Genomic DNA, 27,113 nt, shown 5'->3' on the forward strand with positions numbered 1-27,113 from the left:
TCAAGGCCTCTTTTCTCCTCCTCTACTGTTTGATGGACTTGCAGCATTCCTCTTCCACCTGAGCTGCGAGGGAGGTAGAGCCTATCTACATCACTGCGGGCGTGCAGAGCATGATTGATGGTCATGATTTTCCTGGTCTTACGATCTAGCATCTCTAGCTCTGCCTGGGTCCAGTCTATTATTCCTGCAGTGTATCTGATAACAAGTATAGCCCAGGTGTTTATGGCTTGTATGGTGTTCCCGCCATTGAGTTTGGACTTGAGGATTTTTCTAACTCTCCTGATGTATTCACTTCCAATTTTTCTTTTAACTTCAGTGTGTGCGATGTTATCAGCCTGGAGAATGCCCAAGTATTTTAACGTTCTTTCTCTTCCAGGTTCTTGATCTTGCTTCCACTGGGCAGTTCTATTCCTTCTGTTTTTCTTATTTTTCCTCTGTTAATTATTAATGCAGCACACTTGTCTAGTCAAAACTCCATTGCTATATCGCTACTGAATATGCGGACAGTGTTTAGCAGTGATTCGATTTCTGACTGGGACATACTATTATAATTATTTCTTGTTTACACAGTCAGACAGGTGTTATTGACTGGTTTGTTTTATCCAGACATCGAGTCCTTCCCAAGGACCTGGGATGGCTGAATTTTATCATCAATACTGTTGGTTATTATAGATATCGTCGCAAAATATAGGCTGTTCCCAGTAAAGCTGCTTTTTGTAACTGGCTGATGGTGATTTCTGTGGCCCCTATGGTGCTGAGGTGCTCTTCAAGGTCTTTTGGGACTGCACCCAGGGCGCCAATTACCACTGGGATTATTTTGGTCTTTTTAAAAATTATTATTATTATTATTAATTCGATTTCTATACCACCCTTCCAAAAATGGCTCAGGGCAGTTTACACAGAGAAATAATATACAAATAAGATGGATCTCTGTCCCCAAAGGGCTCAGTCTAAAAAGAAACATAAGACAGACACCAGCAACAGTCACTGGAGGTACTCAGAGGCGTAACTAGGGAAAACGGTGCCCGGGGCAAGCACTGAAATGGCGCCCCCCACTGCGCCCCCCCACCCCCCAACATACTACATTATACTTAGGTTTTTCCTCACAAGCGCCCGCCGCTGCCGCAAAGCCAGGCCACTGACTGGCCGCCAGGCGCCAGCAAAGCAATGGGGGGCGCGCAGGCGGCACGGAAGGGACCGCTCGTGGGGAAGGGGGCACCGACGCACTCCCTTGACTGCTGCAGCACTGCTGCACTGAGCAGGAAACATTTGTATTAACAAATTTTTAAAAAAAATTTGGTCATGGTGGCGCCCCCCACGTGACCAGAAAAGATGGCGCCCGGGGCACGTGCCCCCCCTGCCCCCCCTATAGTTACGCCTCTGGAGGTACTGTGCTGGGGTGGATAGGGGGCCAGTTAGCCTTTCACATGAAGGCAGAAATACTAAGCCATATTTATTTCGTTGCAGGGCTCTCGGTTGATTTACAAACGAAACAATTTGATGTAAAAACAAAACAGATCCAAACCCTGCATACGTATTCATTTCAAAGCTACAGGCATTCACACGTTCTAGCGAAACCGCGCGTTCTGGGTGTCACTTGTGCAAACTTCCCCGCAGCAGGGATGCGTGCGCGTGCAATATGTGTGGCGACGGTGTGTGTGTGTGTGTTGGGGGGGGTGATAGGTGGGAGGGTCTTGCATGCGGATAAGAGGGGCTGCTGGCACACCGCCACCTTGCCTTTCCAAGCCTCCCTGTGGCAAGCTGCTGCTCGCTGAGCGCTTGGAAGCGGAGGGGGTCGGGAGGGAGGCTCTTTTTTTCTCAGTTCTAAGAAGGGGGGAAAGTTGCGGAGGGTTTCAGCGCAAATTGGAGGAGCCCAGACACGCGGGGGAGGCAAGCGACGACCCTCCGCCCGCCGGCGCCTCGCGCCTGTCCCTTCCGCCACCCAGGGCAGCATGAGGAAAGGCTGCCCGGCTCCTACTAGCGGCGGAGAAGGAGGCGAGGGACGCCGGCGGCGCGGAAGGAGACGGGCAGAGGGAGGGAGGAGGCAGCCGCCAGCGCGTCCTGCTTCGCGCTGAGGGGACGCGGGCGCTGCTCCTGCTGCTTCTGCACTTGGACGCTCCTGCCGCCGCCGCTACTCACTGGGCGCGTGTCTGCCTGGCTGCTGCCCGCCCGCCCGCCGGCGACTCCTTCCTTCCTTGCAAGGGGAGGGGGGGCGCCTCCTGCCCTTGCCGCCGCCTCCTCCTCCGCCGCCGCCGCGTTGCATGGGGCGCGAGCGCTTAGCGCTTTCCAGATATGGTCAAGGCGGCGTCGGCGATGGTGGTGGTGGCGGCGGCCGCGGCGGGCTCCCTGTGATCACCGGCACCGGCGGCGGGAGGAGGAAGAAGAGGAGGGGGTAGAGGAAGACGTGGAGGAGGAGGCGGCGGCGAAGGAGGAGCGCTTGCCTGCCGCCCAGAGCTAGCCAGCCAGCCGGGGAGCGGCGGGCGAGTCGGTCTGCAGGTAGGTAGGTAGGTAGGAAGGAAGGGGCAAGGGAAAGCGAGCCTTTTGTGTCCGGGCGGCAAGGCTGCTTGGGGGCTCGCTGCTCAGGGGGACCGGCGGGGCTGGAGCATCCGCCTCCCCGCAAGGCTGGGGCCTCCCCTCCGTGCCTTCCGCTCTCCGGGAGCAGCCGGGGGCACCTTGCAAACTGGCCAGCGGAAGGGTCAGACGCCTGCACAAGCCGCGCGGAATGAATGGGAGGGCTGGCTGGCGGGCTGGGCAGCCATCACAGAGCCCCGGCGCTGAGCATGATCCACCCATTGCCTCTGCAGTTGTGTGTGTGCGCTGCGCGCGCGTGTTTGCGTGTACTCTGCACTTTTCCCGGGGGCGAAGAAGCACGAGCGTGTCACCCGGGGAAGGCAGAGAACCCACCCAGCCGCTGGGCTGGAGGAGCTGAAGCCCCAGCAATGGGGGAGACGTAGGAGCTGGGCAGGGCGACTATCCTGGGACAAGCTGCTCCGCGGAGAGGTGGGGGGCGGCTCGAGAGGTGTCCTTTCTTGGAGGCTTCCCACCCGGGGGAAGGAGGTAAAGAGCAAGCAGGCAGCAGCCGGGCGAGGAGGATGCTTTAGGGATCAGGTTGGTCCTGCCTGCCGCCGCCGGCTGGTTCCCTTTGTGGTTTGATGATCTCTCTGCGAACACACCCACCGCCCCTCCCATTTGCTACCTGTGTGGCTGCCCAGGGTGGGAACTTCCCCGGAACTCGTGCGGCGCCTGGGGCTCTCCTCCTTCTGGCGACCCCAGGCACCCGCGCTGTTGCTGCAGCAGAAGGAGGTACAATCATGGACCCACATGCCTGGGAAGGGATTTTGCCTGTAGATTTTGACAGGGGAGGATCCTGCTCGCTCTGGCTGCCTTCCTCTGGCGTCTCCGCTCGGTGACAGTACTGCAGCCGGGCTGATGGATGGCTTGGGATGGGAATTCGTATTTCCCTCTTCCGTTGAGGCGAGGGAGGCGGAATAGAAAAAGTGATTTTAAAAGAGAGAGAGAGAGGAAAATATATATAATAAAAGCAGGATGGTCGTCCCTCCCACCCGCAAGGAATGGGAGCAAGGTGTGCAGACTTTGCTGGTGTCTGGAGGGTCTGCATCAGCAAGAGGGGCTTTGAACTGCAGCTTCTAGGCAAACTCGGTAGGAATAATAATCGTGGCTTAGGTAGAGGGCTGCAGCGTGGGGAGGAGAAGCAGAGGATCTGCAAAGGGATGGGGACGCAGCGTTTGTGTGCAGTTCCTGATGGGAAACTCGAGTTTGCATGTTGGAGAAACAGAATGAATTGGTTGAAAACTCTCTTGGCTAGGGCATCTTATTTCTTGGATAAAGAGCCGGAAGGGGAGGAATGGGTTAATTGCATGCAGTCTGTCCAAAAGGGGCTGCTGTAGAAAATGATGACCAAGCAGGGATAGCTGGGATCCAGGTATCTCTAGCATGGCTACAGAACACACCCACGGAGAGGAATCTCCCTTTGAGTGCCCCTCCCCCCTGGCTCCTATATGCTGAAATGTGGGTTAGTGGTTGGGTAGAAAAACCGCAATGGGACTGTGGGGTGGGGGGCGAGGGCTGTGCTTCCTACAGGGGTTGTTGAGTGTGAGATGCATTGCATCTTTTTGCACCGAGAAAGGGGAGGGTGGGGAGTAAGCTTGGGACGCATCCTCTTGCACACACATTAAGCCTGTGCACCCTTCACCGCCACCCCACCACGTAAATTCTACAGAGCTGCCTTTTCCTAATTATGACATTGTCTTAGATGTGATCAGGCGTTAGATCAGTGATAAAGTACCGATAGATGGGGCTTCATAAATGGAAGTCTACAGCGGAGCGGAGTGCCCATTCAAAGCTATAGCATCACCACGTTTCAGCCAAACTGTAGCATCTCTTTTTGTTTGTGAGACTCAGAGGTGGCTTTAGCCTCATTCTAACCATGCTGAAGTCTGTGGGCAGTGGTGTGTGTGGACTCCCTGCCCCGTACATAGGAGCACATGTTAGATGTGCTTGTTTTCAGTAAGGTGCTTGAAGGAGCAGGCTGTTGAAAAGCATCCATAGGTGCCTCTTGAAGCCGATTCTCAGAAATAGGTGTGTCAAACTTGTGCTTGAATGCATGGGTGGGAGTGGGGAGAGAACTCGACACCCACCAAAGCCTGCAGACTTTTGGCGTGGTAAGTGCACCTCTGAAATATCCATTTATGCATACTGGACTAGCATTCTAATGAGCAGAAAAAGAAAATTGAGCATAACATTACAGAAATTCAGCATGTTGGTGTGAGAGCAGAAAGCTTAAGGTGTAGGAAAATGGTCTTTCTTGAGCACAGCATGGTAGAAAGTTGAAGGTTGACTAGGAAATGTTCTTGACCATGGCTCGCTCTAATTTTCTTCATTTTTCCACAACAGTTACTCAGTCTGACAAGCAAAAGCAAACTGGTGCCTTTGTAACACTTGTTAATTTTGCTTGATTTAGCATGTTTGCTGTTGGAAGAAAATCGATTCTGCTTTTTCCTGCATAAACTCACTGGCTCCCCCAGCCCACACCTTTTCTCTTTCTTTAGATGTTTACTTAAATCTCTTCCTTGGGCAAAGTAAATAATTAGAGAGAGAGAGAGAGAGACACACACACACCCCGCCAGCCCTGATTGAGTTCTAATTCTCTTTCCAAGCAATGTGGAATTGGTATCATTAGGAACTCTATTCTTGTCAAGAAACATATTGCGTAGGCTCCATCTAGGTGGAGGCATGGCTGCATCTCGCCAATAATTTTAGTCTAATTCTTTAATAACAGCCTTATTGATTTTTATCATGGCTCTGCTAAGCAACCTTTCCATCAGAGGTGGTTGTGGGGTGACAGCAAACTGCCAAAATACTGTAGCAATCCAGTAAACGGATGGGAGAGAACCTCACTATGAAAAAACAGAAAGAAAGAATGAAAGCTGTAATAAAGCGGAAGGCGATAACTCTATGGATGCTTTTAATTTTGCTGCTCTCTTCATTCCAGTTTTATAGACCGTCTGTTCAGATTCATTCAGGTCTTCATAATCCATCCCTCTTCCTTACTCTCCCGCTCTTCCCGTCATCGCTTTTTAAATCAGCAAGGTAGTTTATATTTTCTCTCCCACTTACCATCTGCCAGATCCTTCTGCAACCTAAGCCAGTTTCATATCCTTCCAATGTGTTCTGCAAAATGGGAGTCTGTTACAATACCTAAAAATCTGCTACTCCAGCAAGCGAAGCTGCCAGAACTCCCACACCTCTCTGTGCAGTTGTATGTTTCCTTTGTCTCTTGGGGGAAAGCTGTTCTTGTTGGCACCCTAAATCAAGGGTTCCCAAACACTGCCCTACTGATTGAGCCTTTCTGTGTCAGGAAACATCTTTACTATCTGCTGGGCTCAGTCCAATGGTCTACCTAGCTCAGCATTCTGAAAGTGACCAGCCAGATGTCTCAAGGACAAAAGCTGGAAAAACTGCAGGCACCTGGAATTGCTAGAAGCCAGCTGTTATCAACTCTAGAAATGTAATACTGTGTGCACAGAAATCAGGTTTATTTCTTAACTCCTATGCTGGGCACCTACACATTTGAAATAGTTTTGTGCCTACTTACATAGGGAGGTTCATGAGCAAGATGTGGTGCTGATAACCCTGTTATCGTTACCGTTTATATTTTTAAAAGGATGGTGTGATTTGGGTTTTGTTTGACCACTAATGGAACTGTCTGCTGTAAAGCAGCTTTTCGGCTGCCCAGAGGTAGCAAGGCAAGAAAAAGACAGCGTCACCTAGCAATGCTCATTCTTGTGTTGCGTTTGAATGCAAATAATAATCCTACTCAGCATTTATATTGTACCTGTGAGCAGGGCTTGACAAATCTCAGACGCCAGGGAACCATGGCGCCTAAAAATGTAGCCATGCTGCCTAGATTAGGATATAGGAACATAGGAAGCTGCCTTCTACCAAGTCAGACCATTGACCCATCAAGTTCAGTATTGTCTACACAGACCAGCGGCAGCTTCTCCAAGGCTGCAGGCAGGAATTTCTCTCAGCCCTATCTTGGAGATGCTGCCAGAGAGGGAAGTTGGAACCTTCTGCATACAAACATACTTGTGCTCTTCCCAGAGCGGCCCCACCCACCCCCTAAGAGGAATCTGTTTCAGTGTTCACACATGGAGGTGCTTCACACGATTAGTGTGAAGGGTTAGTGTGGGGAGAGCAGGCTCTCCCGCACACGGACAGAGCGCTCGCCCTGGGCGGCTGGATCTGCCACCCACATGACTACTGGCTCTGTCATGGAGCCGGTAGGGACGGTGGGGATCGGGGGCTGCCCCCGGAAGTCCCAGCACAGGGCATGTTGAAGGGACCCCCGAGGTCAGGAGGCTTGATGGAGCCTCTCGACTGGGGGTCTCCTCATGAGTTGCCGTGGTGCAGAGACGCGCAGCGGCTTCTCACGACCTGAAAACCCAGCTTAGCGGAGCGCTTACTCCGCTAACCTGGGTTGGGTGGGTTTAGGCGTGCTAGCCACCAGAAAACCACCGAGCTCGCCCGTGAGCCTAGTGGTACTCACGACCACGCGAAAGAGGGCTGGGCTCATTAGCCAGCTTTTGCGCGATCATGTGAATAGCTTCATAGTCTCCCATTCGAATGCAATCAAGGTGAACCCTGCTTAACAAAGGGGAGAATTCATGCTTGCTACTATACGACCAAAGATATAATTATTTAATAAAATATTTTTTGTCCAAGGCAGCCCTATTTTGATTCTAAGTGTTACTTGTCAAGGGATAAAAAGAAGCCCATTGACCCTCCACAGTGTCCATCCCAAAGTCCACTAATTTTGTCCGGGGTCCATTGTCGGGCTCCTACATTTTTGAGCTGGCTCCTAGAACCAAAGAAAATTTGTCAAGATCTGCCTTTGAGTATTTGACATAGACACTTTCAAAGTTTAAAAACAAAAACAAAGGGGGACTAACAGCCTACTGCAAGTCCTTTGCTTCTCCAGCTCTGCCACTCCTTCTGTTCCCCACAAACTCCTCCACCCTTTCTACATAGGCAGCTGCTTTATACTGAGCCAGACCATTGGTCCATCTAGTTTAGTATGATCTACTCTGACTAGCAGCAGCAGCTCTTCAGGACTTAGACACAAGTCTTTGCTAGCCCTTCCTGGAGGCGTCAGGGTTGGACCTGGGAACTCCTACATCAAAGCAGATGCTCTGCCTCCTAGTATGGCTCTGTGCCCCTTATGCCTGGAATTGCGTCTCAGGACAACTCCTGTGATACAACCTCTTTCAAATCCCTTCTCAAACCCACCTTTTCTGTTAAACCTTTGGCACAGCAGTCTAGCCCAAGGCTGCACAATTCCAGCCCTCCGGCTGTTGTTGCACTACCATAATCCCTAGTCACAGTGGTCAGGGATGATGGGTGTTGTAGTCCAGCAACAGCTGAAGAGCTGAAGTTGTGCAGCCCAGCAGTAGCCCCAACACCCCACTGTAATTAAGTCTTAAGTATTTGTCACCTTAAGTGGTGCAGCAGGGAAATGTTCGACTAACAAGCAGAAGGTTGCCAGTTCAAATCCCTGCTGGTACTATATTGGGCAGCAGTGATATAGGAAGGTGCTGAAAGGCATCATCTCATACTGCATTGGAAGAGGCAATGGTAAACCCCTCCTGTATTCTACCAAAGCAAACCACAGGGCTCTGTGGGCGCCAGGAGTAAAAATTGACTTGATGGCACACTTTACCTTTTTGTGTCAATGAAATATTCATTCATTTATGATATGATATGATATGATATGATATGATATGATTATATTATATTATATTATATTATATTATATTATATTTATTTGTATGCTGCCCCAAACCTATGTCTCTGGGTGATTAACAACAACATAGAACAAATTAAAACAAAAATTAAAACAGAACAATTTAAAACCACAATTCTAGTTAGAAGGCTTGGGTGAAGAAATGCGTCTTTAGAGACTTTTAACAAATTGTCAGAGATGGGGAGGTTCTTATTTGAGCCGGGAGTGCATTCTAAAGTCTCGGGGTGGCAACAGAGAAGACCCGTCCCTGGGTAGCCACCAGACGAGCCGGTGGCAACTGCAGGTGGATGATAGCATTTTCTCCCCCCATTTACTCCTGCCTTCATTTCTGCCCCTTCCTCTGTTATTTCTTCTGTGTTAGGTTTTAGATGTAAGGCAGAGGCTTGTCTTTCTGTACATTGCAAAGCCTTGTGCACACTGCTGGCACTATGATGACAACAACCATATCTTAAGTCCCATTGAACTCAGCAGGATGTAATTTTTGAGCAAGCATGCTCAAAAAGATTGTTCTGTAAGATTAAAAGAGAAGAAACTATGTACAAAGCAAAAAGTCCTGTGAAAAGTAAGGAATGGTTGTTATTCCTTTGGTCCCAACCCGACCTATCCGTCCATGCAAACAAGTGGAGAGCGCAGAGCCTAAACAATTACCCCGGATGGAGAGGAGAGGGAATGGGTCTGTCTGTACTATGCATCCTCACTTGGACAACACTTAAGCCAGGCTGTGACATACTGTATTTGCCTGAATCCAAGACTAGGTTTCCCCCCAGTTTTTTGATATTAGAGATCGTGAGGTCGTTGTAAATTCAGAGCCCTGTTCCTTCCAAGTAAATTCAGGTATAATCTGTATTTAACCTCCACTTTTTAAGGGGATCATCTTGAATTCAGGGTCGTCTTCGAGTTGGGAAAATATGGTATTGTCTTTGGCTCTAGGAGCCATCCCCGGAATTTAGGAGCCAGACGACTCTCTGCTCCATGGGTGGGTAGGAGGAGCTAGCAGCTCTTGCCCTCAGCAGTGCTCTCTGCTGTGTGGGAGAGGGGCAGATTCCCTGCCTTGCTTGCTCACTTCTTCTCCTCCTGAGCGTCCATCTGACTCAGACAGGATGGACATGACCAGGAGGAAGAAGGCCAGAAGTAAGGTGGGGCATAAGAATATAAAAAAGCCCTGCTGGATCAGGCCCCAAGGCCTATCTAGTCCAGCATCCTATTTCATACAGTGGCCCACCAGATGCCTCTGGAAAGCCCACAGGCAAGAGCTGAGGGCATGCCCTCTCTCCTGCTCTTACTCTCCTGCAACTGGAATTTAGAGGCATCTTGTTTCTGAGGCTGGAGATGCCCTATAGCCCTCAGACTAGTAGCTGTAAGAGATGTGCAAACCGGCTCAAAGTCAAGCCAGTGGACCACCAAACTAGGCCGGCTCGAGGGCTCACCCTCAAGCCAGACTGGGCCCAGTTCGGCTCGACCTTGAGCCAAACCCCCCAGGTCTTCTTCAGGCCACTTAAGCCTGTTTTCGGGCCTTTTTGACCCTCTCCTGGCTCGCAGTGGCCATTTTGAAATCCACTGCACATGTGCATGGGCTATTTGCATGCCCGGGTTGCGACCCAGGCACATAAATAGCTAGGGGATGGTTGCAGGGGAGGCTGGGCAGGGAAGGGGGAACCCTCAGAAACCTGCCATGGCAGCAGCCCCCTGTGCCTCTGGAGGCTGCTGGTGAGTTAAAATAATTTAAAAAAAAAAACCTATTCAAACCCTGAATCGGCTCAAAGTCAAGCTGAACCGGGGTTCTAGCTTGGGGGCACAAAACCGAACATGCCTGGTCCGGTTTGAGTCTGCTCCGGGCTTAAACCAAACTGGGCAAACTGGTTTTGTGCACACCCCTAGTAGCCATGGATAGACTTGTCCTCCATGAATTTATCTAAACCCCTCTTAGAGCCATCCAGGCTTAGCACTTCTTGTGGCAGAGAAATCCATAGGCAGATTATGCGCTGTGTGAAAAAGTACTTCCTTTTGTTGGTCCTAAATTTCTTGGCATTTGGTTTCAAGGGATGACCCCTGGTTCTAGTATTCTGTGAGGGAGAAGGCTTTCTCTCGATCCACTTTCTCCACACCATGCATGATTTTATACACCTCTATCATGTCTCCTCTCAGTTGTTTCCCCCCCCCAACTAAAAAGCCCCAGGGCAGGTTTCTCTCTCCTCCTTTTCACATCCGTCTGGCTCAGGAAGGGGATGGTCTGACACTACCAGGAGGAGGAGGAGTTAGCATCTCGCCCCCATCTTGCATGCGCATTCCTCCTCTTGGTCAGGTCAATCCGTCACCTGGTTCTGGCACCCCACTTAAATTTGTTGGAAGGGAGAAGTTTGATTAACCCCAACTATAACAGAGCCAGCATGAGCAGTAAAAGTTGAGCCCATTAAAGAGCAGCTCGAGACAGTTGTCTAAGATCCAAACGCAAGTAAGTTTTATTGGGAAAGTTACATTCTTGGATAGAAAGCCTGTATGCCTGAGCTTTATGTCATCATAGTATAGAGAGGAGAGAGAGAGAGAGAAGAAGAAGAAGAAGAAGCATGGCTAATGGAGTGAGAAGCAGTCTGGGAGCAAGAAGGGCAGAAGCAATAGTACTTCAAAAGATCAGTCTACCAATCAGGAGCCATAGCAGAGAAACAATGAGAATGGGGGGAAAGCAAAGAGTAAGGCCCTTGCTTAGTCTTAGCAAAGGAGGAGAGCTGGTCTTGTGGTAGCAAGCATGACTTGTCCCCTTAAGCTAAGCAGGGTCTGCCCTGGTTGCATACGAAAGGGAGACTAGAAGTGTGAGTACTGTAAGAGATTCCCCGAAGGGGATGGAGCTGCTCTGGGAAGAGCAGAAGGTTTCAGGTTCCCTTTCTGGCTTCTCCAAGATAGGGCTGAGAGAGATTACTGCCTGCAATCTTGGAGAAGCCGCTGCCAGTCTGTGTAGACAATACTGAGCTAGATGGACCAATGGTCTGACTCAGTATATGGCAGCTTCCTATGTTCCTGTGTTCCTATGTAAAAAGCAGAAGGTTGCCAGTTCAAATCCCCGCTGATACTATATCGGGCAGCAGCAGTATAGGAAGATGCTGAAAGGCATCATCTCGTACTGTGAGGGAGATGGCAATGGTAAACCCCTCCTGTGTTCTACCAAAGAAAACCACAGGGCTCTGTGTGCGCCAGGAATCAACACCGACTCGATGGCACACTTTACCTTTAAGGCCCTTGCTTACTACCTGTACTTCTAATGCCCCAAGTGGTTACTAGAATAAAGTAAAGGTAAAGTGTGCCATCAAGTCGATTTCAACTCCTGGTGCCCACAGAGCCTTGTAGTTGTCTTTGGTAGAATACAGGAAGGGTTTGCCATTGCCTCCTCCCGCGCAGTGTGAGGTGATGCCTTTCAGCATCTTCCTATATCGCTGCTGCCCGATATAGGTGTATCCCATAGTCTGGGAAACATACCAGCAGGGATACAAACCAGCAACCTATGTTCCTATGAACCTTCTACTTGTTAGATCAAGCATTTCCCCGCTGCGCCACTTAAGGTGGTCAGTTACTAGAACAGATGGTGCAAAAAGATGATGCAACTAGAGATTTTTTCCCAGTAAAATTTCCAGGCTCCATATCAAGCTGGTGGTGCCTGGGAATTGTCGAGTCCTGACTTAAGTAAAACTTAGATGGGAGGGGAAGTAGAGAAGCCTGCCATCTCTTTAAGGAAGCCTGATTCTACGGACTCTTCATTAAATTGAAAACTTTGGGCTCTTCATTAAATCCTGGCTCTGAGTGACATTTTCTGGCCTCAAGAGTGCATTCTTAATATGTGAGGGTCAGAAGAATTGCACTTCATATCTGGTTTAAAACAAAGCCAGATTGCTAGTTACATCTGAACAGATAAGTTGTGGTTTATTCTGAGCAGAGTTCAAGGTTTGGATCTTAGTTTATGTTGGAACTCTAGTTAGAATAAGCCAGGTTTGCTTCTTTTGGATGTAATGAGTGATCCTGGTTCTTAATCAGAACTGGAACTGCAGTTCTTCGGACCCTCATGTGCCAAGGGGAGGTGGGAGTGCCTGAGGCTAGGAGAACCGCCCCAAGACTTTGGTTTGGAGCGGTATAAAAATCCATTAAATAAACAAATAAATAAAATTATGTGAAGCCAGGATTTAATCCAGGTTCTGTGCTGTGTCTGAACCAGCTTCATGACCCTAAATCAGGGATGCTGCACAATTCAAATGCCCTGGTGCGGTGGAACGAACCATAAATTGTGGGGGGGGGCCAAGGTCAGTTTTCAGGGCGTTGTTACATTAACATTTATTTAAATGTTAAAGAAAACATAATGAAACCAATCATTAGTTACTTGTGACTCTTAACTGAACCCTGTGGACCCACAATTGAAAAAAGGGATAGTGGCCAGAAAATAGGTCCCGTCCTTGCTCAGTCAGTGGGGTGCCTGGAGTGTATGCCAGCCCCAAACAAATGCCAAGTCCTCTCATCTCCCCAAATCACCATTACTCTTCACTGAGTACACCATGGGGCATATTTCTGAGTTAACATGCATAGCATGGTGCTGTAAGGCAGTTTCCACTGCTCCTGTGTTGCTGCAGGATGAAAGAGTCACCATGGGCCAAATCCGGTCCTCAGGCCTTAAGCTGTGCAGCCCTGCTCGAAATGGTTATTGCAGTGAATGCTAACCTTTGTCCCTGGCTGTTTTCTCTGTATGTGATGAAGCAGCTCAACCAACTGATTATTTTCATGTGCTCCCCTCTACTGTGTCCTTGCACCATTCTCCCCATTAGCAGGAACAGCATATTAAAGGTCATTTAAAATCAGATTGTGAGGACCCCACTGGACTGTACCCATGCACTGCACATTCTCACCTGCCAGCCTTTATGTGCAAACGTGAGCACAGAGAAATACAGAAGCAAGTGTTCAGTTCATCTACCCCATACCGCCCCGCCCCTGAATTTTTCTGCAATACAAATACATCACTGTCATGGCCTTACTGGGGAGGGCAGGTGGGGAAGCAGACTCCTGCCTACCTCCCTGCACACAATCTGCCTTACCAGACAGCTCTGCCGCTCACCCGACACACGAGCAGCATTCCGGGGAGTGGAAGAGCCAGGAGCTGGAGGGAGAAGTCCTCCGGCATCCCACAATGCACCACGCCAGGAGCACACTGCATGGGAGGATTCCCCCACTGCCAGGTACTCCTGCTGCCTGGTTTTGTGAACGCAGCCCGAGCGTTTTGTGCAGGCAACCCGAGCATTCACACAATGGGGAGTGGGGTAGAGGGACTTATACCTTACAGTTAGCCCTGGTTAAAAAAACCCAGGCTACCCTGTTGTGGACCGCTGGGATCGGGAATGATCGGGACTGGCGTTTCTCACGACCAGGCTTTGCCCAGGTGGGGCTGCCCTACCAGGGTATAGCCAGTCAGGAGAACGACTTTAAAGAATATTCTGCTGGAAGTTTCCCCCTTAGAATTTGGCTATGAACCTTTAGCAGGCCATGCCCTCAATTTCAGGTCTCCACCTGTAATATGGACATAAAATACACAAGATTGTATAATTTAATATTATGCAATCATGACCTAGTAGTATATTTTGTGCGTGCAGACTTTTGATTCTCTTAGCAGGACTTCAGTCACATGTCTTTTGTAATAGTCACATGAATCTTACAGACTTATGTGTCAAAGCTCCCAGGCTCTGTGTTGTTCACACATCTCAGAGCTCCCATTTGAGGATTCTCATGTTACAAAGATGCACAGTTGTCCAGCCATATTTTCTGTCCAGCTCTGCACATGCTGTTTTCACAATGCAAGTAGTAAAAAGTGCCAAACAGCATTCAGCTCATCCTTTTCTACTCTTAACCAGAGGCAGCTATGTGAGTTTTCTGGAAAATTTTGCATTGGAAAAATTACCATGCGAATTTCCCCGCATTTGCATACAATTGGCACGAATTTTATCTTTTAAAAATTACTATACAAATTTTCTTCATGCCCTAAATAGATTGTGATCTGCTTTGAGTGTCATTTAACAGATTGTTCCAGTAAGAACTAATCTGCCTTTTATTATCTCTACAATTGGACTAAATTTGGTCCAGATTGATTAGGCAGGTTCATGCATTCATCATCTTGAATTGGGGTGGATGACATCATCACAAACTATGTGTTTGAAGTGTCCCTATTTGTCCCTACAACTGTACCAAATTTGGTCCAAATCGGTTCCCATGTGCACCTCAAATGTTCACATGTCCACCATCTTGAATCAGGGTGGATGACATTATTACAAACTACACCCTTGAAGTGTCCCCATGTTTCCCTACACCTGTAGCAGATTTGGTTCAAATCGGTTAGGTGGTTCATAAGTTAGCCCAATTGTGCCTCAAATGTTCATGCATCCACCATCTTGGATTGGAGTGGATGACATCATCACAAAACACACCATTGAGGTGTCGCTGTGTGTTACGACAACTGTACCAAATTTGGTTCAAATCAGTTGGGCAGTCCACAAGTTAGCCCTCTTGAGCCTCAAATGTTCATGTGTCCGCCATCTTGTATCAGGGTGGATGACATCATTACAAACTAAACCATTGAGGTGTCCCTATGTGTCACTCACTACAACTGTACCAAATTTGGTTCATATTGGTTAGATGGTCCACAGGTTAGCCCACTTGCGCCTCAAACATTTACGCGTCCGCCATATTGAATCGGAATGGATGACATCATCACAAATTGTGCCCTTGAGTCATCCCTATGTATCCCTACAGGTGCAGCAAATTTGGTTCAAACCGATTAGACGGTTTACAAGATAGTACCATAAACAGGAAATAGACCTGATCCAAAAAGAAAACCAAAGCAGTGCAAAAGATTAGGAAAAACTATAATATGTTCCAAGATTATATATATGAAATAAGAATATGCGATGACAAATATTTATATACTGCTCTTCAATCAAAGTTCTCAAAGCGATTTACACAGAAAAATAAACAATACATGAATAACTTGGTTCCCTGTCCCCAAAGGGCTCACAATCCAAAAAGAAACATAAGGTAGACACTAGCAGCAGCCACTGGAGAGATGCTGGGCTGGGCTTAGATAGGGCCAGTTGCTCTCCCCACTGCTAAATATAAGAGAATTGCCACTTTAAAAGGTCTCTTTGCTCAGTTAGCAGGGAGGACTTAGCATAAAAGTCCATAGGCATATGCTGTCGAAATCATGTAATCACTTACAAATGAGTTTGAATCCATATGAAGTCATATGCGTTTCAACCCTTTGGTCTTTCTCAGTGACTTTCCATGTATTGTTCTCACGAGCACAATCAGACTCCTAATACAAATGAATTTTCACAATCTTTTCAAAGTCTCTTCCTCACTCAATTGTACGTCTTTCTCCTGTATCGTGCTGTGCCCTTATTATATTAGATGTGCAGTTAGATTCCAGTTTGTAGGGTACAAACCACAGGGAAAACGTTTCTGTTTTAGTGTGCTGCTTGTGGGCTTCCCAAAGAATTTCATGGCTCCTGTTGGAAAGGGGTGCTCCATTATATGAACCCTTGACTGATCCAGCAGGGGCTCTTCTGTTTAAGCTTCCTTATCCTTTAAACTTCTAGAGATCCAGATATTTCTCCCACTGGTGGCTGAAGGCTCTTGTTTTTTGTCATGATCAAATCTCTGCTTTTTCTTTGAACCCTCTGTTTTTATTACTACTTTCATTTTTGCTGATATTGTTATCTCCCCTAACATGGGGGGGGGGGCAGTGTGGAAAGAAGGGGACTGGCATTAACCACCTCTGCAGACTGAAGAGACTTCCATCCAGCTGTTCTAGAACATGTTTCTTTTGCTTTCGATTTGGTTAATTCTTTATCACATTACGAATGATCTGTAAAGACTAGACAGAGCAGGCTGTGACAAATCTCCTTTGGATATAGCAGCCAGCCCCAAAATTTAAGAGCCAGAACACAACGGACACTGGACAAAATTACTGCGCTTAGTGATGGGCATTGCCATGGTTGGTGCAAAGTAAATGGGCTTCTCTTTATCCCCTTTGCAAGTAATGTACTTAGAACAGAAACAGGGCTGTCTGGGATAAATAAAGATTGTATTACGTTTTATGACATAACTTTTAATTCTGAATATTCTAGTCTGGACACCACAGTTACATTTCTAGTTGCCAGGGGCGGAGCTACAAAAAAGGTGGACAGGTCCAAAGAACCCACAACGCCTTGTCTTTAGAAGCTGCCTCACCCTACTAGGGACTGTCTTGCTCACCTCCTCAGAGGTACACCTAGCTAATTTTGGAACCTGGACCTAAAGGCCTAGCTAATTTTTAGAGCCTGGACCTAGAGGCCACCCCACTCCAGTCTTCCCTTTAATAGAGTATCCCATATGTTGTTGACTACAACTCCCATAATTCCCAGCCAAAAGCCATTGCAGCTTGGGATGCTGGGAGTTGTAGTCAACAGCATCTGGAATTCCCTGTTAGAGGGAATGCTGACCCCTCCCTTGCTGCAAGTTAAGCATCACCCCCCTACACACACACCCAAGCCCCCATCAGACTTAACATAGTTTAATTGGGAGGTGGGAGAGCTCTTGCCGCCGTCCCGCATGGCCACCGTGTTCTTGAGAGCACAAACAACAACTGAACTCACAAGAATGTAAGAATATAAAACAGGTATATTTATGCAAATATGCATTAGCAGCAACATTTCAACACACAACGTATTCCCATCCCACATATTCCTTTCCCCAATTCCGCCTTTGCCTCTAAAGCAGAGGTTACGCTCGACCGCCTGACTATGTTCTTTTGCTCAGTGGCCCGGCGCAGTGCAGGCTGGCAGCACAGTGTGACTGCCACAGCACCCAGGACAGACTAAAGAGGATTTGGCCCCCCCAGGGGGTGTGGAGGACCTGGACTTCGGCCCGGAAGTCCAGGGGTGAGAGCGCCTCTGCCCCCCACCTCCCCTCCCCCACTGGCCAGCTCGCGGCGGTGGCGACGCTCCCCATCCCCAGTGGGGTGAGTGCTGCTCCTGCTGCTTCCCAGCTGCTGACCCGGCTGGAGTGCAGGGTAGGGTTGCCAACTCTCCCACCCTGTGCGGGATGTCCCGAGCTCTTGCGGGGAAATGCTCGTCCCGATACAGACTCATTTTCTCCCACTTTTTGACTTTTTTTAACCCTCAATTTTTTAAAAAATAAACTTTTAAAGCTAATGCTGCGTGGCGGCAGCAGAGCGGGACGGCAGCCAGAGCTCTCCCGCCTCCCAATTAAACTGTTAAATCTGTCAGGGGCTTGTGGGTCAGGCGCGTACACTGTTGACAGCCAAAACTAGAGAGAAAGTGGCAGTAGAGAGAAGGCGACTAACCCAAATGAATCCAATCTGTGCACAGAGGCCTGAAATTGGCCGGATCAGTTTCATGTGGGAGGAAGGCGGGTCGGGTAAGGGAGTCTTTCACCAGCACCACCTTCTCTCTACTTTTGCCTGTTGCCAGTGTGCGCTCGGTCCCTGAGCCACCGACAGACTCAACATAGTTTAATTAGGAGGCAGGAGAGCTCTCGCTCCACTCTGCTGCCGTGCTGCAGCAGCCAGCCACCCACCTTGGTAGACCACTACCAGGTAAGTGTGCCCAGCAGCGGCTGCCACCTGGGGCCAACACAAACCCTGCCCCTAAGTGACCCACACCCACCCCAGCATCCCGATTTCAGCCAACACTAAAGTTGTTCTTGGCAACCCTAGTGCAGGAGCTGGTGTCGGCTGGAGCGTACCTCCACCATCACTGTGGGTGTGGAGTCCGTCCCTGTGGCCCCTCTGCCGTCATCTCCTCAGGGTAGAGGGCTGGCGGAACCACACCAGAAGGTAGGCAGGTGGTACCAGGCCCCTGCAAAAATATCCTATGGCCCTGGGCCAAAAATTACTTTCTGCAAGGCCCCCCACGTCCCCGACCTGATGGAAGTTAACTGAAGGAAGAACTGACCCTCAGCTATTTTTGCATGGGTCCTTCCACTCTATTGCCTAAGGCAGGATGTTGTCCTTGATAAGTTTATTTCCTAGAATTGTTTACTAATCAATTTAATAAATGGTTGAACCGTTCCTCTGAGGTCAGGAGAGACAAACTGATAAAGAAAGTATTCGACAAGGAGCTCAAGGGTGGGGTGGGGTGGGCATACTAGGCAGGCTTTGTATTAAACGCCAGCTTCCTCTGAGGGCATGCAGAGAATAGTGGAGAGAAGCTCACAGCAAGCATACTTTGATACTTAGGGGAAAGCAACTTGTAAAATCCATAACTTTCTGCCACTTTGATTTCTGACTTCCATCAAGTTCTGTTCCTTTGGACTGGATGTAAGTAGAATCCTGTTTGTGACTGCATAATGCAGATGGCAAGAATGTCCCTACTAATGGCAGAGCATCTTTTGCAGTGGCTGGGACGTCTACGCACAGCGGGTTTTACCGCAGGCTTACTGGGAAGCTTTACTGTGAGCTCAAGTTGTCCCCCCAAAACACCACAAATAATGCAGTGAAAAACCCGAATTAGCAATAGCAATAGCAATAGCACTTACATTTATATACCGCTCTATAGCCGGAGCTCTCTAAGCAGTTTACAATGATTTTAGCATATTGCCCCCAACATTCTGGGTACTCATTTTACCGACCTCGGAAGGATGGAAGGCTGAGTCAACCTTGAGCCCCTGGTCAGGATCGAACTTGTAACCTTCTGGTTACAGGGCGGCAGTTTTACCACTGCGCCACCAGGGGCTTGTGTGTGAACTGCTCCCTGGTAACTCTCAGGGACTTTGGGGTAAATCTAGCCAATATGTGAACACACCCCTTCCATTCTGGAGGAGATGAAAGTTAAAAGGCTGCAAAAGCCCCATGTGAAAAGCTTCCTTTCCTGTAAATTTCCAGGATATTTGGCATTCCTGGAAGGCCAAATGCTGGACTGTGCAAAATAGAGCCCAAGGCTGAATCTGTAGTAAAACAGCAAATTGCAGGATACTCTGTCGCACTTGCTTGATGAAAAGAGTTTTAACTGTGTAGATTTTTATTTGTGTTAAAATATAAGAATACTCTGTTTAAGGAAATACTCTGCTTAAGGAAAACAGCTTTCACTATGGGAATTTTTATTGAGTTTATCAAATACATTGATTTAGAATTGCAATTTCTGTAGACTTCTGCAGAGTTTCAGTTAGTCTAAGTGCCCCAGGCTGCAAAATGTCTTTAAAAGGCCAGAGATGCTGCTAGCCTGGCCCCCTTCTGTGCTGGCTACTGGTCTAAGGACTGCCCCAAACATCAGTCACCCATGCCCTTCCTATGCGACTGCTAGGCACCCTGGCTCCCTGGTACCTGGCATTTGTCAGGTCCTGAGATAGAAATTCATCTCTCTCTTCCTCTCATTATAAAAGTGAATTGCGGTAGGGACTTAAGCGGGATATACATGTAAAAAAAAAAAATCTTCAAATTCTGGAATCCATTATTGCAAGGTGTGGCAGTGGCCACCACTAGCTGTGGTGGGGTTTCAAAAGGAATAGACAGGTTTAAGAGCCAATTAACACCTATTGAACATGATTGCTAAGAATAGAACCTCCATGCTGTATGCTACTGATGACCAGCCATTGGCAATAAGCAGTTGGGTGACTTGCCCTGGCATGTGGCAAGTGGGCTTCCTAGAAGGCATCCAACTACCTGCTGCTGGGGATAGAAGAGATACTAGACTAGGTGGAGATACTGGACTAGGTATACCTTTGACCTGATTTAGTAAGCCAATTCTTCAGTCTTCTACTCCCTGGAAGCTCTTTGCAAAGTTTGCATTTGTTCTTTAACCCCATTACCCTCAACATTCCCCGTCCTCAGCCTTTCCTACTTGGATTCCTGCCAGTGCCTTTAAATGGAAATATATATATATATATTCTCTTAAAATCTCTCCCATCCTTATCACAGTTAACAAGATTTTCCACTGAGCCAGGAAGGCAATTCTCAAAGTACAGGGTGGGGCATCATAATGGAAAAAGTCAGCAGGAAATGAGATTGTAGGAGAGAGCTGGTCTTGTGGTAGCAATCGTGAATTGTCCCCTTTGCTAAGCAGGGTCTGCCCTGGTTTGCATTTGACTTGGAGACTAGAACATGTGGGAAGAGCATCTGCATGCTTGTATGCAGAAGTTTCCAAGTTCCGTCCCTGACATCTCCAGATAAGGCTGAGAGAGACTCCTGCTTGTAACTTTGGAGAGCCACTGCCAGTCTGGGTAGACAATACTAAGCTAGATGAAGTTGCCTTCTGCTGAGGCAGACCACTGGGCCATCTATCGTCTCCAGCGCTCAAGGAATCCACACAGGGATTCCCCAGCCCCAGAATTGAGCCTGGGACCTTCTGCATGCAAAACAGGTGCTCTACCACTGATCTATCGCCCTGTCCCTCAACTAGCTTCCCCTGGACAGTTTATTTATTTACATTCATATCCCACTCTTCCACCAAGGAGCCCCGTGTGTTGTACATGGTTATGTTTATCCTCACAACACCCCCTGTGAAGTAGGTTAGGCTGAGAGACAAGTGACTGGCCCAGAGTCACCCCGCAAGTTTCATGGCTGAATGGGGATTTGAACTCGGGTCTCTCCAGTCCTAGTCCAGTACTCTAACCACTACCCTATTCAAGAACTTGTGTTCTTGGCATGAGATAAGTGAGAGCCATGTGTGTTCTGCAAGCAGAATAACTCTGGGTTTTTCTGTGCTTGGCTGAAATACTGGGTGAAAAATTCATCTTCCCGGGAATATCAGTCTTGATTTAGAAGCAAGCAAACAAATCATTGCTGATATTGGCTTTGAATTGCATGCATGGTGGCAATCTAGAGACAGACTGGTGACTGAAGAAGATTTCCAGTGATCCAGAGCTCACCACCAGACAACACAATTCTCCATGCTCCTCTCCAAGGCTAGCAGGACAAATTATGCAAAATATGCAAACGCAGGTCTGCTTAATGATTTGCACACTTCATACAAGCCCAGCCTTTCTTGGCAAAGAATTTGAGTTGTCTTGGCACGCTGCCTTAAATATAGTCTTGCAGAGTAGACAAGGTGATGTCTTGTAGGAATGACAATACAGTTGTATTGGGATACACAATACAGTTCTGTAGCACACAGAAGTCAAAGTCATGTAGATGTTGCTGAGAAAGCAGGATAACAGCCATTTGACATTTTGCATTAAACTTCTCTGAATTCTGCAAGAAGGGGAATTCTGCAAATGTGTAGAAATTAACTCAGTAAATTGAGTGAATTTGCTTAAGTGCGTATTTGAATTCTGGCAGCAGAATTTTCCTTGCTTTCCTTTGGCGGGATGTATAAGCACGTAATAGAGCTCTGGAGTGGTGATGGAATTTGGCGATAGTCTCAAGTCAGAAGAAATAGTAGGGACTAAAAGTATAAAAAGCAGAGGCACTGTCAACCAGCACTGTCAACCAGCCAGTGGTGACAATAGCTGGATTGTGCCCCAATTTGGGGGAAAGTGTTAACTTCTGCAAAATATGCAGAATTTCTTTGTAAAAACAGCAACAACACCCTGTGATCACATATTTGTTGAATCCACTTTGGTATTGTGAGCAGCAGAACAAGAAAGAGGCATGCAGGAAGAGAAGTGGGATTGGAGGCAAGAATAAGATGCGATACAACCCTTTCCTTAATAGTCATGAGTCAATAGTTCAGACATAATGGTGGCACCTGACATTCCCACCACCCTGGGAGTGTACGCACCCCCTCATCCCCATGTCACCTGTACACCTGGTCTTGGTAATGATATGCTGAGATTGGTCATATTGTACAAACCCACCAGTCTAGACCTATTCTGTCGTATTTGCGGCACCCTTGATTTTGGTACCCTGAGAGTTATTTTGATGGGAAGATTTCAAGGTCCAGTATGTTTGCCTAGGCAGATTGCCTGACTAACAACAGACATCTATAACCTAGATCTGAACTGAGTGACAGGCAGTGGTCCGTCTAATTTTTTTCTGTGTGGAATGAGTCTTGTTCTGGGTGGCAGTATCAAGGCAGTGTGTGTGTGTGCACCTGCATTCAAAATGCGGCCTTCCTGATTCAACCTGATCAGGATCTAAAATTAACTGAGCGGACATCCAGAAACTTGTGAGTGGGTGCACATGTGCACGCCTTAGAGGGAACAGTGGTGACAGATGTTGGGTTCCCTACCACAAGTAGGGTAGGATATGCTGAGGCTGGTCATGTCGAACAAATGCACCAATCTTGGCATATCATTACAGTGACTGGAAGTAGGGCTTGCTTTTGTTCCTGGGGCTGTAGCAGCAGGCAGCATGTGTGAAGCTGCTTGTTGTATATCTTCATATACAAGATATGAGAGCCAGTGTGGTATAGTGGCTAGAGTGTTGGACTAGGACCGGGGAGACCTGAGTTCAAATCCCCATTCAGCCATGATACTTGCTGGGTGACTCTGGGCCAGTCACTTCTCTCTCAGCCTAACCTACTTCTCAGGGTTGTTGTGAGGAGAAACTTAGGTATGTAGTACACCGCTTTGGGCTCCTTGGAGGAAGAGCAGGATATAGATGTAAACAAACAAACAAACAAATAAATAAATAAGTTTTGTGTCGCCATTTATGTATTATATCCTGAATTTCTGTTATGGCCTGTGATTTATAAAGAAATAAAACTAAATTTAACTTTTACACTGAAAGGGAAAGTGATGGCTACCTGTCTAACTTTCTCAAGTAAAGAAACTCCTGCCAACTGTGCAAAGAGGTATCTTTTGAAGTGGTGATTCTCTTTATATTTAGCAGAGGGAAAGCAATTGTCCAGTCTGTTCAACCCCAGCAAAGCAGTGGCTGTTGCTGGTGTCTACCTTATGTTACTTTTTAGATTGTGAGCCCTTATTGGACAGGAAATTACTTCATCCATCAATCCATTCATTTTCTATGTAAACCGCTTTGAGAACTTTGGCTAAAAAGCAGTATATAAATATTCTTAGTAGTAGCAGTAGTTGAGGCTATTCCCACGTGCAGTGGCTAAGGGAGCCCAGCCCAGTTTCCACTGCATGTGAGAACCACTGCGAGCCATCCGGCTCCCGCCAGCGGCATGGCAGCAATCCCTCTTAAGTGGCCTGCCACTTAACGTGGGTTTTGGGTGCAGGAACACCTGAAAAGCGAGTCAAACAATCATGTGTCATCACGGCGCGGTTCTGCGCCACAACGACTCACAAGTAGCCTCCCAATCAGGAGGCTACAACAAGCCTCCTGGCATCTGGAGGTCTGGGCATTCTGGGACTTCCGTGGGCTGGAGGGCCCCCAAACCCCGCTGCCCCAACCAGCTCTGTGATGGAGCTGGTAATGGTCTGGGTGGCTGATCACAGCATCTAAATATCCTTTCCAAGGCCTTCATTACAACCCTCCCAAGTGCTAGTCTGCGGCGTATTTCTTCACTGCTGGATCCTTTACTGTTGACGGTCGATCCTATGTTTCTTTTTAGAATGTGAGCCCTTTGGGGACAGGGAGCCATCTTATTTGTTTTATTTCTCTTTGTAAACTGCCCTGAGCCATTTTTGGAAGGGCGGTATAGAAATCGAATTACTACTACTACTACTACTACTACTACTACTACTAAAAGGCAGAAGCTATCCACCACTTCAATGTCTTCATTGTCAGTTCTGAGACTGGTTGCTGTACCTGTTGTCATTAGTTTAGTCTTCTTGACATTTAGTCGTAGTTCCATTTTTTCACTGTGCTCCTTGACTTTCATTATTAGAGCTTGCAGATCATCTGCATTCTCAGCTATCAGAGTGGTGTCATCAGCATAGCACATGTTATTGATGTTTCTTCCTCCAACTTAAAAACCATGCTCATCTTCCTCCAATCCAGCTTCTCTCGGTATATGTTCAGCATATAAATTGAATAAAGAGGGAGAAAGTATACAGCCTTGTCTTACTCCTTTGCCAATCTGGAACCACTCTGTTTCACCATGTTCTGTCTGAACTGTGGCTTCCTGTCCTGTCTATAGATTTCTCATGAGAACAATGAGATGTTCTGGGACACCCATTTTTCTAAGGATATTCCACAGCTTGACATGGTTGACGCAATAGAAGGCTTTTCTGTAATCAATAAAGCACATATTGACTTCTTTCTGTATTCTTTGGCTTTCTGAATTATCCAGAGTACATCAACAATGATGTCTCTTGTTCCCCGGCCTCTTCAGAAACCAGCTTGAACACCTGGCATTTCCCTTTTCACGTAGGGCTCTAATCTGCGTTGGATGATCCTGAGTATTTAATACCTATTTTATTTTAGGTGCTTAATAATAAGTAAAGGGGTGGCCCATGTACCATACAATGCAGTGCAATGAGGATGCTTGGAAGACTGCCTGCACTGCGGCATCTGTGTAAACATCATCAATGGATCTGCGCAACAGGACTTTTTTGCTCTGTCAGAAAATTGTGCAAATGCAGATGCATGACTGGGTGCCCATTATTTCCAATGGGCATCCCGTCATGCAACGATGTCTGCACAACCTTCCAATGGAGTGGACCTGCCCTGTTGCACAACTCTGTCAACAGTGTTTACACAGGTGCAGCAGTACAGGCAGTGCTCCCACAGGCCGTGCTGCATTGTGTGATATGTGAGCCATTGATGCTGTGTATTTAATTGTAATCATCATCATTACTATTTATTCAGCACCTAAGACAAAATTAGGCATTGGACACCAAATCGAAGTCCTCTTTCTCAGTCAGTTAGGCTGAAATTCAATTAGGAGTGTGGTTCAAGCTTTAATTTTTCAGGTTGTGTTCATAGATGCAAAGTTTTAGATAGCTGCTTAAATTTTGTCTGCTGGCTTTATTTTGAGTGGTTGGTGGAGAAGAAATTGGACATGGTGAATTGGGGAGAGAGAACGAAAAGATCAGTCATGGCTTGAAAATCGTTTTAACGTTTTAGAATGTCCTGTTCAGGAAAAACAAGATAGCCCTGAAATGTTTTTCACTGGAGATGTGTTCTGTGAGATCTGGTAAGGCCTTTGCCTATATTTGGAGAAAAATTGGATGGTTATTTTTATATCAGTTTCCATTTGATTTTGGTACCCTCAAAGTTGTTTTGATGGGGAGATTGTGCTGCCAATCTAACAACAGTTTGAGGAACCTAAGAGGTTGTGGGGGGGGGAGAGTAAGGCTCCGCAGACCAGCGATGCAGACTTTTTTCAGCATCTCTAGGCCTTGCACCTATTGGCAAAGTGTTACTTGGCATAGCCTTAATGATGCAGGCAGAATGTTTTGCTATAGCATCTGATGACACCATCTCAGTCCCCCAGTGGTTGTAGGGGTGGGGAGGATCCGGAAGGGCAGATGGGCATCCTTCTGGTAGGAGGAAGCTACCATAGCAACAGAGCATTCTGTCGTAGCATTCACAATCAGTTGGCCATTGTCTGCCTGGGACCGTAGTGAGACTAGTTCTGGCCTCCAGCAGTGATGCACAAGTGCTAGAGAGAAAAGCACTTACTTTCCTTAGGATGTTTCATAGGAACATGGGAACATAGGAAACTGCCATATACTGAGTCAGACCATTGGTCTATCTAGCTCAGTATTGTCTTCACAGACTGGCAGTGGCTTCTCCATGGTTGCAGGCAGGAATCTCTCTCAGCCCTATCTTGGAGAAGCCAGGGAGGGAACTTGAAACCTTCTGCTCTTCCCAGAGCGGCTTCATCCCCTGAGGGGAATATCTTGCCATGCTCACACATCAAGTCTCCCATTCAGATGCAACCAGGGCAGACCCTGCTTAGCTACGGGGACAAGTCATGCTTGCTACCACAAGACCAGCTCTCCTCTCCTATCCTGCTAGCTGAGCTGAAGCTTAACTCAGTGGTGAGCCAAGAGGGCAGACAACCACAATCTGGACAGTCCTTGGCAGGGGTTTCAGGGGTTCAAATTATGACTTGTGCAGTGGCTGATATCCAGACCAGCACTGCACCTGTGCAAACCTGTTGCTCTAGTGCAAGGATGTTGTACTAGCTCAGTCAGGGACTTGCTTTCCAAACTAGTGTTGTGCTGGTGCAACGGAGTGCCCTCGGGCAACCTGTAGTGTGCCTCATGTTGTGAAACCTCTTCCTCAATCCCTATATGTTGGAGAGACGCAAAGCTGTTCGCCATCTTTGTTGTGCAAGTGCAATGCTTGCAGAAGCAGACGTGCAAGAGATTGTGTAGCTCTGAGCACTTGCTCAGCTGTGCAATCTTCTTGCGCTTGTGCATCTTTGTTCATTGCACTAGTGCAGTGTTAGACTGGATGTCAGCCATTGGCTTTAATTGTGACTTTGGGTGGTTTGTATGCACCACAAAGAGTTTCCTTGTTGGATCAGATTAAAGGTTTTGCAGTTCAGGATTCTATTTCCAAAGCCCCCTGGCTGCTGAATAGTAGGCCATGAAGGTATTGCCTTTCCTTTCTTTGTCTGTATACTGCCTCTGAACATGGAGGTTCCATATAGTGGTCATGGTTAATATGTAGGCAAAAGAGTGTGTGTGTGCATGTGTATGTAGAGTTGTGCCATATCTCATTGTGTGTAACAACACAGAGCAGGTCCCCAAGGCAGCAGCAGCTGAATCTGTTGCATAACCACATTCCTCGTGCCATTTAAAGAAGGAAAAAACTGCATTTTACATTTTCCAAGTACGTTTTTCATGCACGGAAAATGTCCCTACAACAAAAAGTGGTACTTTGAAGGAAAACTTTGCACTGAGTCCAGCAAATGTGTAAAAATATAATTGTGTGTCCAGGAGGTCTGACTGTGCAGCTGTGATAATAGTTGGAATT

General features: G+C 47.5%; 1 protein-coding gene across 8 annotated transcripts in view; it reads left to right on the forward strand.

Moving 5' to 3' along the window:
- SLC8A1 (solute carrier family 8 member A1) overlaps positions 1-27,113 on the forward strand; it is a 485,859-nt gene that overhangs the window by 66,414 nt on the left and 392,332 nt on the right. For 3 of the 8 annotated variants that reach the window (XM_053242770.1, XM_053242787.1, XM_053242806.1), the window contains exon 1: positions 1,885-2,496. The exons of 1 other annotated variant lie outside the window; for it this stretch is intronic. The gene's annotated coding sequence lies outside the window, so the exon portion shown is untranslated. Of the gene's footprint in view, positions 1-1,884; positions 2,497-3,032; positions 3,109-27,113 lie in introns of those variants that run through there. 4 more of the 8 variants (XM_053242793.1, XM_053242803.1, XM_053242817.1 and 1 more) reach the window with 2 other exon arrangements.

Source organism: Hemicordylus capensis, chromosome 1 (genome assembly GCF_027244095.1).
Source record: "Hemicordylus capensis ecotype Gifberg chromosome 1, rHemCap1.1.pri, whole genome shotgun sequence".
In the NCBI taxonomy this organism is placed as follows: Eukaryota; Metazoa; Chordata; class Lepidosauria; order Squamata; family Cordylidae; genus Hemicordylus; species Hemicordylus capensis.